General features: G+C 53.3%; 1 protein-coding gene across 3 annotated transcripts in view; it reads right to left on the bottom strand.

Annotated features, from left to right (window-relative positions):
* Window positions 1-15,208, bottom strand: part of GSG1L (GSG1 like) — a 200,274-nt gene that overhangs the window by 46,631 nt on the left and 138,435 nt on the right. The gene's annotated exons all lie outside the window — the stretch shown is intronic.

Raw genomic sequence — 15,208 nt, 5'->3', positions numbered from 1 at the left:
GATCGGAGTGGGCAGTAGACAGCAGCGGACACCCTGACAGTCTGGCCATGTGTGCAAAGACAGCCAGTGCGTCCTCAAGGTCGTTCAGAAAGAGTGATGTCCTCCTAGGGCCTGCTCCCAGGTCACTCTTCACATGCGCTAACCCCATTCTGATGGCCTTGGACGTTCATAAGCCCCCCGAGATAGTGGTGGGCCCTCACCCGCAGGGTGATGGTAGGAGGAAGGGGAGCAGGGATGCTGGCCCATGCCCGGGTGGGAATGAGGAGAACAAGCTGGAGCCCTCCGAGACAGAGCTGGAAGACCCCCTTGACATGTCCACACCCCAAGTCACAGTTCTGGCCCTTTCTCCCCCTGCCTTCTGCATCTCCACCCCAGAAATTCAAACGCCCCAGGAATGTGGTCTTGACATTCTACCCAAGCCTTGACCTTGGATTGCATCTGGGGGAACAGCCTCAACTCTGGCATGATGCGTGATATTCGAAGCCCTGTCTGCTGAGGGGGTGCCTTCTCAGCAGCCCCCGTCCAGGCTCTCAGTCCCCCACCCAGGCTCTAGACCCCGCTGCTAAACAGGGAAGCCTCAGTGTCCCCTGTAAGTGCAGTGTCCCCGAGGGTGAGGGCACGGCAGAGACAGCCCGTATGGACTGCTCTCTCAAGCCTCCGTGACTGCTCGACTCTCCGCCTGCCCCACTAGATACTATGGCCCAAGAGTGAAAGTGAAGGACACCCTGTTATCAACTATCCAGACCAGGACACTTGAGAGAAAAGGAGGTGCCATTATTAACCGCCCCAGGATAGCTCGGGATAACTGTGGGAAAAGAAATGAATGAGGACAACGAGCCCCTGATCTCTCCAGGGACCCCTGCCCCCCTGCAGATCACCCCTAACCTTGATTCAGGTCTCTCGCTCTGCCAGGTGCTGGGTGCTACGGGGCACAGCAGTCCCATGTTCCAGTCTCCATTCCATGTCTCCACTTCACAGGAGACAGAGTGCCCGACAGGCCGACAGTGGGGGACAGAGGGGCAGAATCCCCTCTTTTTTCGCCCAGCTTTTGTTCATTCCACGTGTAACTATGGAGCACCTGCTATGAGCCTGCTTGCGAGTCTCGGGGGGGACCAGGACACGGGCAGAAAGCAAAGGCTAAGGGCCAGAGAGTCAGGGCAGTACGGGGGTCACAGGAGTGGACCCCCGGAGACCTCCACTCTGGGGGTCTAGGGAGGCGTCCCTGGGGAGGGGTGTGTTACAGCTGAGCCTCAGGGGTGAGCAGCTAACCAGGTCAGAGCTGCCCAAGTGTGGGGCACACCTCCCTCGGGCGCGCAAGCTTATTTTAGACCAGAAGTTCCAAACCTCAGCACTACTGACATCTGGGGCCCAATACCCCTTTGTCGTGGGGGTGGGCTATTCTGGGCTTCTCAGGATGTTTAGCTGCGTCCCCGAAAATATCTCCAGAGGTTACAAATGTCCCCTGGCGGGGTGGGGGATGGGGAGAGAGCAGCCGCACCCGCACCCCGGGGCGGGTGGGAAGGGGAACCACTCGTTGAGATACTACACAGTTTTACAATGGTGATGTTTTTATCTCCCCAGTTTATGGTTCCCTTCTATTCATTCCAAGTACCACTGGCTTTTCATTTCCGGTGGTGATCTGAAGCTTCCTTTCTGAATACATTTAAGTTTCAAAAAAAAGTGAGTGATTTAGAGGAAAATGCCACGGAAATGACGGCCCCATTGATGCAGCGGCCTTCGTGGAGGGAGAGGCACAGGACAAAGCGTGAGGACCGGCGCACCAGGTGAAAGCAGCAGGCAGGCGCCCACGGTGGGAGTGCTGTAGGCTGGGACCCTGTGGCAGGCTTGGGGACCTGGGGGCCGCAGGGGAGCGGTGCTTCCTGGAGAGCACACGCTCTCCCTTGGAAGTTCAAGACCAGCATTCCTACAGTGTGCGCGCTGATTATTTCTCTTGGGTTGGGCACCAGAGGACAGAATCGGCTTAACTCCCCGGCCCCTGTGGCATCAAAGAGAAGAATCTGTACACACCAGAAGTGTGCTCTTTGAGGCAAGATGCTCGCATTAGGAAAGACACCAGGGGCTCTGAAATCACGGTGGGGGTGGGGGGCACTCACTGAACAGTCCCATCTCGCTGTCCTCCTGGACCATGTGCTCACCGGGGCCACGGCGTGGGCCCCTCCCTTTGGCTTTCCCTCTCTTTCTGCCTCTGTCTCTTCTTCTGTTTCCTTCTACCTCTGTCTTTGAGTCTTCCTTTCTGTCTTGTGCTCTCTGTCTCTCTCTCTCTCCCAGGAATATCCAGTCCGTGCACCCACGTTCCAGGCAGGAATACTCCCCATGTTTGGGTCTCACGCTGTGGGGCCCCCCTCACCTCCCATTTGGCCCCTGGGCTGCACAGAGAAAACTAGGATGGGTTTGGGGCCCCCGCATCACGCCTGGCCAGCCTTGAGAACATTCCTCCCAAAGCTACTCTGCCATCCACCAGTCACATTAGCCGAAATGCAAATCCTATTCTTCTGGCCGGTTAGATTTCAAGAGCTCTGGGCTGCCACACTTCCCTGCAGGGACGCTGTGATACTATCCAATTAGTTTCGCTGCCCAGGAAGCTGCCTGCACCCCAGGAAAATGAGCTCAGCGGCCGTCTCGCCACAGAAGCTCCAGGGAGCAAAACCTCCGGACAGCCCGCCCCTTCCTGAGGCTCTGTACAGTCTGCAGAGCGGCTGACTGTCCTCACGTGGTCCGGGAGATAAAGGAGGAGGAGGACAAACAAGGTCCCTGCCCTCACGGAGCTGATGTTCTTGGGCGAGGAAGACAGAAAATCAACACATTTAAAATTCAGAGTGTAATAAATGCTGTGAAGGAAAAGAGGGCATGAGGAGGAAGTGGGAGTGCGTTTGGCCAAGGAAGTAGGGCCCGGCCCCTTTGGGGAGGTGACAAGTAAGCTGAGACCTAGAACTCAGGTCTCTGCTCAGATTCAGGGCAGGAAGGCGGGAAGTGTGCTGAGGAAGCACCGCGGGTCCTGAGGACACAAGGGCTGGGGCGCTGTCGGCCTTGGCCCCTCGGAAGCCCAATGGCTCTGCTGTCCCTCCGCAGGCACCCGTTCTCCTGACCTCTAGCTCAGGATGCTCCCAGAGAGGCACCTCCTGGCGCCCCCCCCCCGCCCCCGCCCAGGACAGGAGCCCAGATGGAGCCCCACTCGGCTAGGTGACAGAGGACAAAGCTGGAGTGAAGTGGGGCAGCGGATCCTGGACTTGGGTGCTGTCTCTGTCAGCCTGAGGCCAGTGCTGAGATCTCCCGCACGGTTAGCATCCGGGGCTGCCTGGGTCTGAGCAAATCTCAGGGCGGAGGAGGTGCTTGTGGAGGACGGGAGAGGAGGGGCCCCCAGGAACATCGCCTTTGCTGCTGTTGGCCCTGGTGTCCCTGCCTGAGACCCTCCACTTGTCCTCTGCGTACTCATCTTGGCTGGAAGTAAGTCTGCCTGGCTCTCTTCTGAGGAAGGCCCTGGGAGTCAGAGAGGTGCTCCCGCCAGAGCTCCGTGGTGCTCAGAGTGGGGACAAGGCTGCAAGGCCCCCAGACCTCGGACTGCCAGGAATCAAGGCTCAGCTGGGTCCATGAGCTGCTGAGGCCCAGAGGCCAGTGAGGCATGGCTCTATGTAGGCCCTGGGGGCAGCCCACAGCTGGAGCTCTTCCCCGCCCACCCTGCCCCACTCCCACCCCCATCAGCCCTGCCTGCCCCAGCAAGGCTCAGCTGCCCTGCTTCTGACCCAGGCCTCCCGGCTGTGGGGGCCACTCACCTTCCCTAGGCCTGGCCCAGGAGTGGCCCTGTGTACCCCACCCTGCCCCCCAAGGTGACAGGCGCCTTCTCCAACCAAACTGCCAGTTCCCTCCCAGGCAGCTGATTGTCTTCTAGGGCTCTTGGGAATACACCCGGGTCCCCATCGCCCCACCCCTGCATCCCAGATTAGACCAACTCTCCCATCCCCATATACTGGCTGGGCCTCTTCCCACAGCCAGCAGACCACTTAGACACTGTCATGGGAGGCAGGACAATGTGGACTCTGGAGTCTGAGTGCCTACATCCAAATCCTGCTTCTGACACTTTAGGACCATGTGATCTGGGCAATTCTGTTAAATCCGCTGGGCCTCAGTTTCCCCACCTGGTAGTAGGAATGAGCCATGGGCACACAGAACAGGGCCCAGAGCATAGTCACCGCTCTGCAAGTGTGGAGGCTACACTGGCTGCTGCCATGCCTCACGCCGACCTGATCCCGGGAATCCTGCTACAGTGCTCCACTTGCTGGGTCAGACATCCCTGGAGGCTGACACAAGCCAGAGAGAGTGAGTTCTTCCAGTCCGGGGAACCATGCTATCCTACGCCTGCTAGTTGTCCCCCAGTACTTCCCGACCTGTCTGCTCCACTCCTCTTGCATCGCCCTGCTTGCCCACCAGAGCCCAGAGCAGAGGGCCCTCTGTGTCCCAGGTCCATTTACAATACCCTTACTGATATATCTGCTTGGCCATGATTCATCCCTGCAAAAGGGGTCCAGGAATGATGTGCGTGTCCTCGTGGAGAAGCACAAAGGAGAGCAAGTAACTGGGAAGTGCAGTGGCAATGTAAGAGAGGCTGCAGTGTGGGGCACCCCAGGCAGACTTTTTGAGGGAGGAGGAAGGCCTTGAAGGGTGATACCTGAGCTACACGGTGACATGGGGTGTTGACTGTGCACGCAAGACAGGAATCTACACACACCACCTTGCTGATCCTGCTAGGAGATTTTACAAAGGAGGAACTGTTACTCTCTCTTTGACAGATAAGGAGACAGAGGCCCAGAAAGGTTAAGGTTGTGTGGCAGGCCAAGTGGGCCAGGTCCAGAGTGGGTACCCCTGAATGTTTCTCTGCTGCCCCTGGAAGGGCCAGATTCTCCGGATAAAGGACAAAAGCACCGCCCCCTCAAGCAACCTGAACCTCCAGAGAAGAGGTGTGACTAAGCATGATGATAAGAAAAATGGAAATCTGGGGGGGGGGGGGGTAGAAGGAGGGACTGAGAGCCATCAGTGCCCCAGACCTTGTCTGTCTTGTCACTGGTTGACTCTTCTGTGGTCTCTACCCTAGTGGGTCTCAGAGCCCACAGGCCTCACCAGGGTGAGTACGATTGCATGGCAGTGGATGGTGTGGCTCTATGCACTGGGGGTGGATGAGAAGGGCACCAACCCCTCATTCCAGTCTTCCTAGACCTCCAGCACACCTACCCACAGACACCACTTCAAGTCTCAAACATGGGCTTAACACCTGACAGTCATCTCTGGACAGCCAGCTATGTCTGTCTGGCCATCCAGCAAGGGACAGAGCTCCAGGTTGGAGGCAGACACACCTGGGCTTGAATCTCAGTTCTGCCACTTCTCAGTTGTATGTCCGTGAACAAGTCACTTAACATCTCTGAGCCCTCATCTCTGGGCCTGAGAATAATACCCAAGCATATCCACTCATACAACCAGCCTTCCTTGAGTACCTACTGTGTGCCAGGTATTTTTCTAAGCCTTGGGGACACAGTAGAGAGCACGACAGAGTCCCTGTCCTCGTGGAGCTGATAGTCAAGTAAGGGAAATAGACAATAAAGATGTAATTTCAAGGAAGAAACAGAATGAGGAGACAGAGTGGCTGGAGAACGCTATTTCCGATTAGATCATCAGGGAAAGCCTTTCTGGGAAGGGGCTTCAAACTGGAACCGGAAGGATAAGGAGGAGCAGAACATGAAAAAGCCCAGGAACAGTCCCAAGCAGAGGGAACGGACGTTGCCAAAGCCTTTAGATGGGGAGAAGTTCTCAGTGTGGCTGGAGCCCATGGAGTGAACAGGTAAAGGGCTGCAGGAGAGTGGGCAAGGACCAGCTTGGGAAGGGATTGGAATTTTATTCTAGAAGCCTCTAGAAGCTTTTAAGCAGACAGGTGACACTTTCCCCGCTTAGTCATATGAGACATAAAAGCACAGAACACACAGGGCATGCTTGGTAAATGTTGGTTAACCTGTATGTGGTCTCAATCCAGTGGGTCTCAGAGTCCCCAGGCCTAGCCAGGCCTTATAAATGTGACGTGGCCACCTGGGGCTCAGCTTTGTGCAGAGAGGGAGGACAATGGGACAACAGCCTCTCCTTCCAGGCCGGGTGTTCTCAGTGCTCTGCCCTTTGGCAGACTCTGCCAGCCGGCCACCTTCCCAGAGATAAATGGCGGCCAAGCACAAATTCAATTCACTGTCTCAAAATAGCCATCAGGGAATTTCCAACACCTGGGAAAAGCACACAGAAGGTACCATTCATGAGAAGAGTTTTCCAAGCGCAAAGCATTTCCATCAATGGGAAGTGTCCTCCAAGGGACCCTTAGACTTTCCCAGCCATCTGCAGCAGCAGAGGCCGTCTGCAGGGAGGGAGTGGGATAGAGGGAAGACGGGAGCCTGGGGAGACAGTATAAACCTTTAGTGCGAAGCAGCCAGGACAGGACACCAGGCCAAGGCAGGGCCCAGTGAAGGCAAGGGTGTGAAGGATCCTTTGAGGAGGCCAGCGGGAAGGTCAGCTCTTTGAGGGAAATTTGGCAACAGTTGCCAAAACGGAAAATGCACCTTCTTTTGACCCAGCAATTCCACTGCTTGGAATTTACCTTCAGACAGATTTGTACATGGGGGCAAGGATATTCATTAGAGCAGAGGGTTAAGAACACCCCAGAAAGTCCACCGACCAAGGACTGATGGGTTAAGTGTGGGCAACAGAAATCTATGTCCCCATCCCTCCCCAGATCCCCTGTACGACTTCTACTCTCTTACTCCTCTTTAGCCACTCTGGCCTCCTTAGCCCTTCAGTGTGCCAGGCATAGTCCTACCTCAGTGTCTTTGCACTTGCAATCCCTCCACCTGAGTCACTCTTCCCTTGGATCTCCACTTCTGCAGCAGGCAGCTTCCGGGATGGCCTGCAGTGATCCCTGCCTCCTTGTGGAACCATGATGGAATCCCCTCCCGTAGAGTACGGGCTGGACTTAAGGACAGAATACTGATGGGATGGAACGTCACTTCCGTGTTAGGTCTGAAACATACCGTGGCTTCCATCTTGGGCTCTCTCTCTCTCGCTCTTTGCTTGGTGTGCAATCTCTTTCTCTTTCTTGGATCACTTCTGCTGGGGGAAGTGAGCTGCCCTGTTGCAAGCAGCCCTCGGGAGAGGCCCAGGTACAGCCCGTGAGGAATTGAAGCTGCCACAACCTGGAGCTTGGACGTGGCTGCTTCAGCTCCAGGCAAGCGCTGAGGTGACCGCAGCCCTGGCCCATGGCTTGACTACAATCCATGGGAGACTCAGGACCAGAGCTTCTGACTCACCTGTGCCTGGATCCCTTACCCACAAAACCGCTAAGTTTGGAGGTGACTTGTTAGACATCAGTAACAAATTCAACTTCCTTCAGGTTTCCGCTCAGATGTCTCTTCACCATAATAGCCTCCCCTTATCATAGTATGAAGGATACCCCTGCCCCGCCCCTTTATAGCACTCATCCCACCTAACATATCCTTTGTGTATTTAACTATTAACTACGTCTCCCTACTAGCACAGCAGCTCCCTGGAGTGGAAGTGGTGTCTGTTTTGTTCATTGTTGTGTCTCTGAAGCTTAGAACAGGGTCTGGCACATAGAAGGTGCTCAGTAAATACTAAGTTAATAATTCACAAGTGAGAAAGAATTGGGTAGATTAAAATATACTGACCAAAAATGACCCCCAAGAAATATTCATTGAGAAAAGCAAGGCACCGCAAAATGAGTGCCCTGTGTTACCATATATACATTTTTAAATGTAGAACAATTCCGGAAGGATAGGCAAGAAACTGGTAGAAGTGGAAGAAGGTTTCACAAGGGAAGCTTAACTGACATGGGGCTTGAGGGGGAGGCAGGAAAAAAGGAGGAATGGCGTTCCAGTCAGGATGGACAGCGTGGGTCTTCCTCTGGAGACAAAGATGGCGCCAGGCCAGGTGTTCTTCTGTGAGGCTCGCCCTCACGCACTGGGCTCCTGGACACCCTCAGCTCCAGGCCAGCAACCTCCTGGGACCTCCTGTTCCCTTCCTACCTCAATCCCACTCTGCTCCAGACTGAGCCAGCACCCTAACCTCTCCCAGCCTAGAGCTCAGAGCATGTTTTCCTGAACTGGGTTCATCAAGACAGAATCATGGGCTTTATCCCCTCCTGGTCACCCTGGGAAGTGTCCGCTGCCCCAGCACCACCTGGGATCCAAGCCCTGGTTGTTCTGTCTGCTCCACTGGGAGCCTTACAGGCCTTCTTGGTCCCTGGGGGATTCAGAAACTGCCGAAAGGGTGGAGCGTGGAGGTCGAGGTGGCCACACTGGGTAACCAGAACAGCAGGGATGCCCCATCCCCCCACAGCCACTTGTGCTATAACCTTGGCCAGTAAGTGTATTTTCATAGTCTCTCTCTCCCTCTAGGTCTCTCTCTGGTTCTGCCTCCCTGTGTCTCTATTCCCTTCCCTGTGTCTTCCTGTACATCTGTCATTCCCTCTGTTTCTGTCTCTAGGTATCTCTGTCTCCATGTATCTCTAGGATTCTCTGTGTCTGTGTCTGGCTGGTCTGGGTCCCCCTCCCCACCCTACATGAACTACAAGCATTGCCACTGTAATACCAAATCACTGCTCCCTCGAAAATCCCCAAACTGCCATGGTATTACCAATTCTGTTACGGTCATAATCCCAAGACCCACACTGGGCTCCGCGCTAAGCACTCAGTACATGCTCGCCGCTTCAATCCTTGCAACCCACCCGTATGGTAGGGCCAATGGTGGGACTATTACCCTGTTTTGGGGAAGGGGTAACTAAAGCTCAGGGAAAACAGAGAACTGGACCAAAGACACAGTTGGTGATGAGGCAAGGATCCACACCTAGGTGGTCTGCCCTTCATCCCCACACACCATGGCTTCCTACCTTCTCTTCTCCACACCTACAATGGAGCACTTCTTAGGGAGTCTCCAGCCTCCCAAGAAGGGAGCTCAGGCTGATAAATGCAGCTCATGCCCAATGCCCCTCCATTCTCTATCAGTGGCCCAGCCTTGCCCAGCGGCAAGGAGACAGCTGCCTATCTGAGCAGCAGGAAGACTTTGGTGTCCACCCCCCACCCCACGTACCCCTCCTACATGCAAGCACCCTCTTAGGTTACCATAAAGCAGGTTCTGTTACCCTCATCTCATGAGCAACCATTCAGGAAGGCCACCTTTGTGCCAGGGACTAGGGACATAGGAATGACAAGACAGACCCAATCCTGCCCTAAAGCTCACGCTCCAGCAAGGAGAGTGCCTGGCACATGAGTGACATGGAGGAAAGCCCTGGGAGTAGAGGGTGGGCCTGGTTCCTGCCTCCATCAGTCAGGGACAACACGAACTAGTGAACCCTGGCCGTTGGGTTGTCCCAGGAATTCCTGAGTCTCGTTCCCTCATAATGGAGAACTCCAGTCCCCATACTAAATCCTTCCCCCTCTCCCCCTCCCCACTCTCTTCCCCAGCGACATAAAGGGGCTTTGGAACACAGCCTTTTCCTCTATAACAGAGGTCTGTCCTTCATTTCCACACCTAGTTCCCTCCCCAACCCACTTGCCTAGGGTTGCATCTTCTACCTGCATAACCCCCAGATGACTGAAGTCCTGGCCACTGGAGAGAGGAGTGAGCAGGCTCCTCCTACAGGTCTCCAGTGGCCCTGCCCACTGACCTGATTTCCACCTAAGGTCATGTGCCCAGGCCTTGCCCCCTTCTGACCACATGCTCAGGCTCTGCCCCTTCCTGGCCATGCCCCTTAGAGCCCAGCCTTCCCTTGGACCAGTGCCTGGGCCTCTTCATGGTTCCCTTGAGACCAGGCCCCTGAGCACCCAGCATCCCCTGCAATACCCACACCACTAGGTCATTTAAAACTGCTAGAACAGAGAAGTTCCAGGACTATGGGTTTTACTTCCAATTTTTATTAAACTTATTAAAATTCTCACCTCCTCCTATCCCCCAAAGCCCAATTTCTGCCTGGCCCTGTGCCTGGGGCCAGGCTCATTTGTATGAAAGGCCCAGTGGCCTGCATATCCCACCCCCAACCTTGCCTCCAGAGCTCGGAGAGGATGTTACCGAATTTCAATCACCATGACCAGGCTTGGCAAGGCCAAGAACAGGACACAGCCTTCCCCCCTGAGCCCTACTTCCTGAAGACACAGTGGCTACCCCCAGCTGACAGACCCTGGTTCCTTTCTGGAAACTTCAGACTCCTCTGCAGGCCCTGACTTGCTTCTAACATTCCAGCTCATTCATTCAACAAATATTTATTAAGTGTCCTCTATAGGCAAAGCTTTGGACCAGCCACTGGGGATACAGCTGTGAATAAGGCATGGCCATTCCCTCAAGGCTAATGAGGAGGAGGACATAAATAGTGAAGTAAAATCAATTATTACAAATACTAAAATAGAAAGACATAAGCTGTATCTAAAACTGGCAGACCATGGGCTGAATTCAACCTGCAGATGTTGGCTAGAGCTATAAAAAATGGAATTTTTTTTTTTGCCAACACTTAAGAATCTGGAGGATTTCCATTAAAATATGGGAGTCTTGGCTTCTCTTGTAAAAATCTGAAAGCCTGGCAACAATGGGTCCGCATTTCCCCTCGGCGACCCCCCACAGTCTGATGGGAGCTGTGCCATTTAGTTGGAGGCTGTAGTCACGGAGCCTCACAGGCCCTGCCAGGCCCACCTCTCCCTGCCCCTGCCTGGGCCATTCCTGCTGTGTTCCTGCTCTCACTCAGATTTCCTCCCAGGCCACTGAAGGCATTTATCTTCTTAGTCCCTGAAAAGGACCAAAGGGAGAGAAAGGTCCGTTTTACCTGGACGTGGGGAAGGCCTGGAAAAGGAGGTGAGCTTCGAGCTGGGTCTGGCAAGGTCAACATGGGCTCAACGAGGAGGGGCAATGGAAAGAAGGGAAGAAGGAGACAGGCAGCTGGAAGGGCCCAAGCGATGGCAGAGAGTTATGGAACAGTGCCTCCTGGGCCTCCCAGTCAGGCTGAGTTTGGCATCACCGGTTCTCGTGGGGCTGCAGACTCAGGGACTGTTCTGGTTCGGCTTCTTATCTTCTGGGACCTGCCACAGACAGGTGAGAATAACGGTACAGGTACAAGGGTGGGCCAAAAGGCTTATGGAACACCAAAAGGCCAGGTGTCCAACTGGATCACCTCTAAGTTACCTTCTATCTGAGGTAACTGGAATTAAAAACAAAAACAAAAAAACAACTTATTCTGAAATAATTATTGATTTGCAGGAGGTTGTGAAGAAATGTACAAGAATATCTTGCACACTCCCCCCACTGTTAAGACACAACTTGCATGGTCCTAGGATGCAATATGGCGGTCAAGAAATTGCCCTTGACCCAAGCCATAGGGTTGAGTCAGATTTCACCAGTTATGCATGCACCTCTGAGTGTGCAGGTGTGTAGCTGTGTATAATTTTGTCACATGTGTAGCCTTGCCTACCCACCACCCCGTTAAGATACTCAACTTCACCATCCCAAGACCCCCTAATATCGCCCCCTTTACAGTCACACCCATCAGCCTGCTGCCCCTAATCCCTGGCAACCACTGATCTGTTCTCCGTGTCTATATATGTTATAGCACAAATGTTACATCAAAGGAATCGGGGCGTACGGAGCCTCTAAGATTGGCATTTCCCACTCAGATTAATTTCCCTGAGGTCCAAAGTTGGTTCCTTTAAAAAAAAAATTTATTATTGAAGGAGAGTTGACATGCAATGTTATATTTGTCTCAGGTGTACGACAGAGGGGTTTGACAACCCCACACGTTATGCAGTGTTCACCACGATAAGCGTCGTTCCCATCTGTCACATTACAACATTATTGACTATACTCTCTCTATGCTGTACTTTTCATTCAGTTTGTACCTCTCAATCCCCTTCACCTATTTCGCCCATCCTCTCGCCCCACTCCTGTCTGGCCACCACCAGTTTGTTCTCTGTATTTAAGAGTCTGGTTTTTTATCTGCTTTTTTTTTTAATTCCACATATAAGTGAAATCACATGGTATTTGTCCTTCCCTATCTGACTTATTCCCTTAGCATTATACACTCTAGATCCATCCATGTTGTTGCAAATGGCAAGATCTCATTTTTTTTTATGGCTGAGTAGTATTTCATTATACGGCTATATCCCATCTTCTTTATCCATTCATCTACCGACAGACACTGGGCTGCTTCTGTATCTTGGCTATTGTAAATAATATTGCAATAAACATAGGGGTGCGTGTATCTTTTTGAATTAGTGTTTTTATTTTCTTTGGGTGGATCCCAGTAGTGAAATTCCTGGATCATACAGTAGTTCTATTTTTAATTTCTTGACTCCATATGGTTTTCCAGAGTGACTGCACCCGTCTGCACCGCACGAGGCTTCCCTCTTCTCCACATCCTCACCAACTCTTTTCGTTTCTAGTAGTTTGTTCCTTTTTTGTTGCTGAGTAGTATTCCATGGTGATATACCACAGTTTATAGATTTATTCGTCCATTGAAGGACATTTGGCTAGTTTCCAGTTTGAGGCTTTTACAAATAAAGCTGCTATGAACATCCATGTACAAGTTCCTGAGTGAAAATAAGGCTTCCTTTTTCTGGGATAAATGTCCAAGAATGCAATGGCTGGGTCCATTTTTACTTTTGAAAGGAACTGCCAAACTCTTTTCCAGAGTGCCTGCGAGCATTTCACATTCCCACCAGCAATGTAGGAGTGATCAACTTTCTTGATCACTGGAATTTTATTTAAAAACAAAAAACTCCAGTTCTCCAATCTTTCCGCAGGCTCAGTCTTTCTGAGCAACCCCAGGATGATGACACCCCCATCCCTGGCAGCCTATCTCCCCCTTTTGCTCCCCCCTGGCCAGAAGTCCACAGAAAGCTGGGCCAGGCCCTCCTCAGATCTGCTGCCTTGGGTCCAGCACAGACACGGAGCATCAGCGGTGCTCCATGGAGCCAAATTAAATCGCACAGAACAACTGCTCAAATCAGCAAAGACACACAGCCAGTCAGAGGAGGCCAGATGCCGGCCCCCACGTCCCAGAGCATGTCTTAACTCCCCCAGAGTCCGTCTTACTCAGCCTGAAAGGCCACCATCTTCAGTTGACCGTGAACAACATGGGTTTGAACTTCACTTCCAATGTGGATTTTTTTCAACAAGTACAGTACTGTAGACGTATTTTCTCTTCCTTATGATATCCTTAATTACATTTTCTTTCTCTAGCTTGCTTTATCATAAGAACGCAGTATATATTATGTATAACATATCAGATGTGTGCTGAGTGTTGATGCTGTTGGTAAGACTTCCGGTCAACAGTAGACGACTCAGAGTTAAGTTTCGGGGGAGTTAAAATCTATACATGGACTTTCGACTACATGGCGACTCAGTGCCGCTAACTCCCATGGGTTCAAGGGTCACCTGTATGTGCAAAACAAAACAAAACAAAAACCCTAACTCTCATCTAGAAAGCACAGATGTACATATAATATGTAAGCTGATATACCGTATACGCATGGAGTGAAAGTTCCATGGCAGAAAGGACAATTAGGAAGAAAAACTTCTAACAAGACTCCTAGGAGAGCAATGATGAAACCAAGGTTGAGAAACACTGTCCTGGAACCACATCGTGGCCCCTCCATCTCTGTGTCAAAGGGAGGAGGTTGTCCTAACTGGCAGAGGAACACGGCAGGACCTTCTTCTTCTTCTTCTTCTTTTTTTTTTTTTAAAGGTTTTATTTAGTTATTTGACAGAGAAAGATAGCCAGAGAGGAACACAAGCAGGGGGAGTGGGAGAGGGAAAAGCAGGCTTCCCGCTGAGCAGGGAGCCCGATGTGGGGCTCCATCCCAGGACCCGGGATCATGACCTGAGCCAAAGGCAGACGCTTAATGACCGAGTCACCCAGGTGTCCCACAGCAGGACATTCTGAAAGGGTACTCTCGCTTCCCCCGGTCTAGAATCGTCACTGGCTCCCACTGGCTCCAGAGGGAAGTCTGAACTGCCAAGCATGGCGGCCTCTGTAGCATTCTCTCTCCCCGCGCTCCCTGTGCTCAAGCTCTTATCAAAGCTGCAGGTGAGCTACGGATTCCTCTCTCCATCCCCATCTCTCCTAGGCTGGCTCCGTCAGCCCATCCTGTTGGCTCTATCTTTCAAACCTATCCAGAGGCCAGCCACCTGTCACACCTCCACCATCGCCGTTCTGGCCCGAGGTGCCTGTGTCTCTCACCTGGACCATTCTAGTAGGCTCCTCACATCGTCCTTGCTGAAAATCCTCAGGGGCTCCCCCACTGCACCCCACCCATGGCAAGCCCCCACGTCTCCTAGACTGGGATCCTCAGACTGCCACAATCCCACCCAACCCCGCCCCCGCCAGCACAGTCCCTGCCAGCCAGTCCCTGTGCCAACCTCCCTGTGCTGGGGCTGGAAACCCTTCCCTGGCTTCCTCCTCCAGGCCCTGGGGAGAAAGCAGAAGCCTTGCTCGGCCCACCTCTGCATCTCCAGGCTCCTCCCATGGCCACCCTGAGAACAGCCCACTGGCCTGGGGCTGCCTTCTCCCTGCCCTCTTGCCCGGAGCACTCTCTCCAACCCCCTTCACCGCCACCGGCCCCTCAGCCAGCTAACTCCTCCCACCCTTTAGGCCTCAGAGGGCAGCCCCCCAGAGGGGAAGGGTCCCCTGTGACGGAGTCTTGGGACTTCCTCTTGCTGTCACAGGCATCCACTGCCTCCCCCACCAGACAAAGCGCCCCCATGCCCTGCCCCGGTGCAGAGAGCCTGCTGCCTGCTTCCTGGCACCTGGCACAGGGGAAATGCTCAAGGTCTTTCTGTGGAAGGAAGAAAGGGAGGGAGGAACAGGAGGAGAAATGAATGAAGAACGGATGTGTGTCCCTGGTCTCTTTGCCTTTGTCACCTGTGACCACCCTGGGATCACCTTTCTGCCCATCCTTTAAGGCCTCATTTGAGGCCAAGTGTTTCTCCCAGTTTCTGTGGGCCCCCGGGGGAGAGGCCGGCTGCCACACGCCCACCTCCCACAGCGCCCTCCGCTCCAGTCGGCCACACAGAGTCAAAATACATTTAAACCGCAAACCAAAAGTCCCGAGGCCCTCCCCCGAGCAGAGAGAAGCTGAGGGGAAAGGAAGCAGCGGACTGGCACCTGGGA

This window comes from Meles meles, chromosome 21 (genome assembly GCF_922984935.1).
Source record: "Meles meles chromosome 21, mMelMel3.1 paternal haplotype, whole genome shotgun sequence".
NCBI classification, from domain to species: Eukaryota; Metazoa; Chordata; class Mammalia; order Carnivora; family Mustelidae; genus Meles; species Meles meles.
Note: the sequence above shows the minus strand (reverse complement) of the source record. Positions and strands in the feature narration are given on the sequence as shown.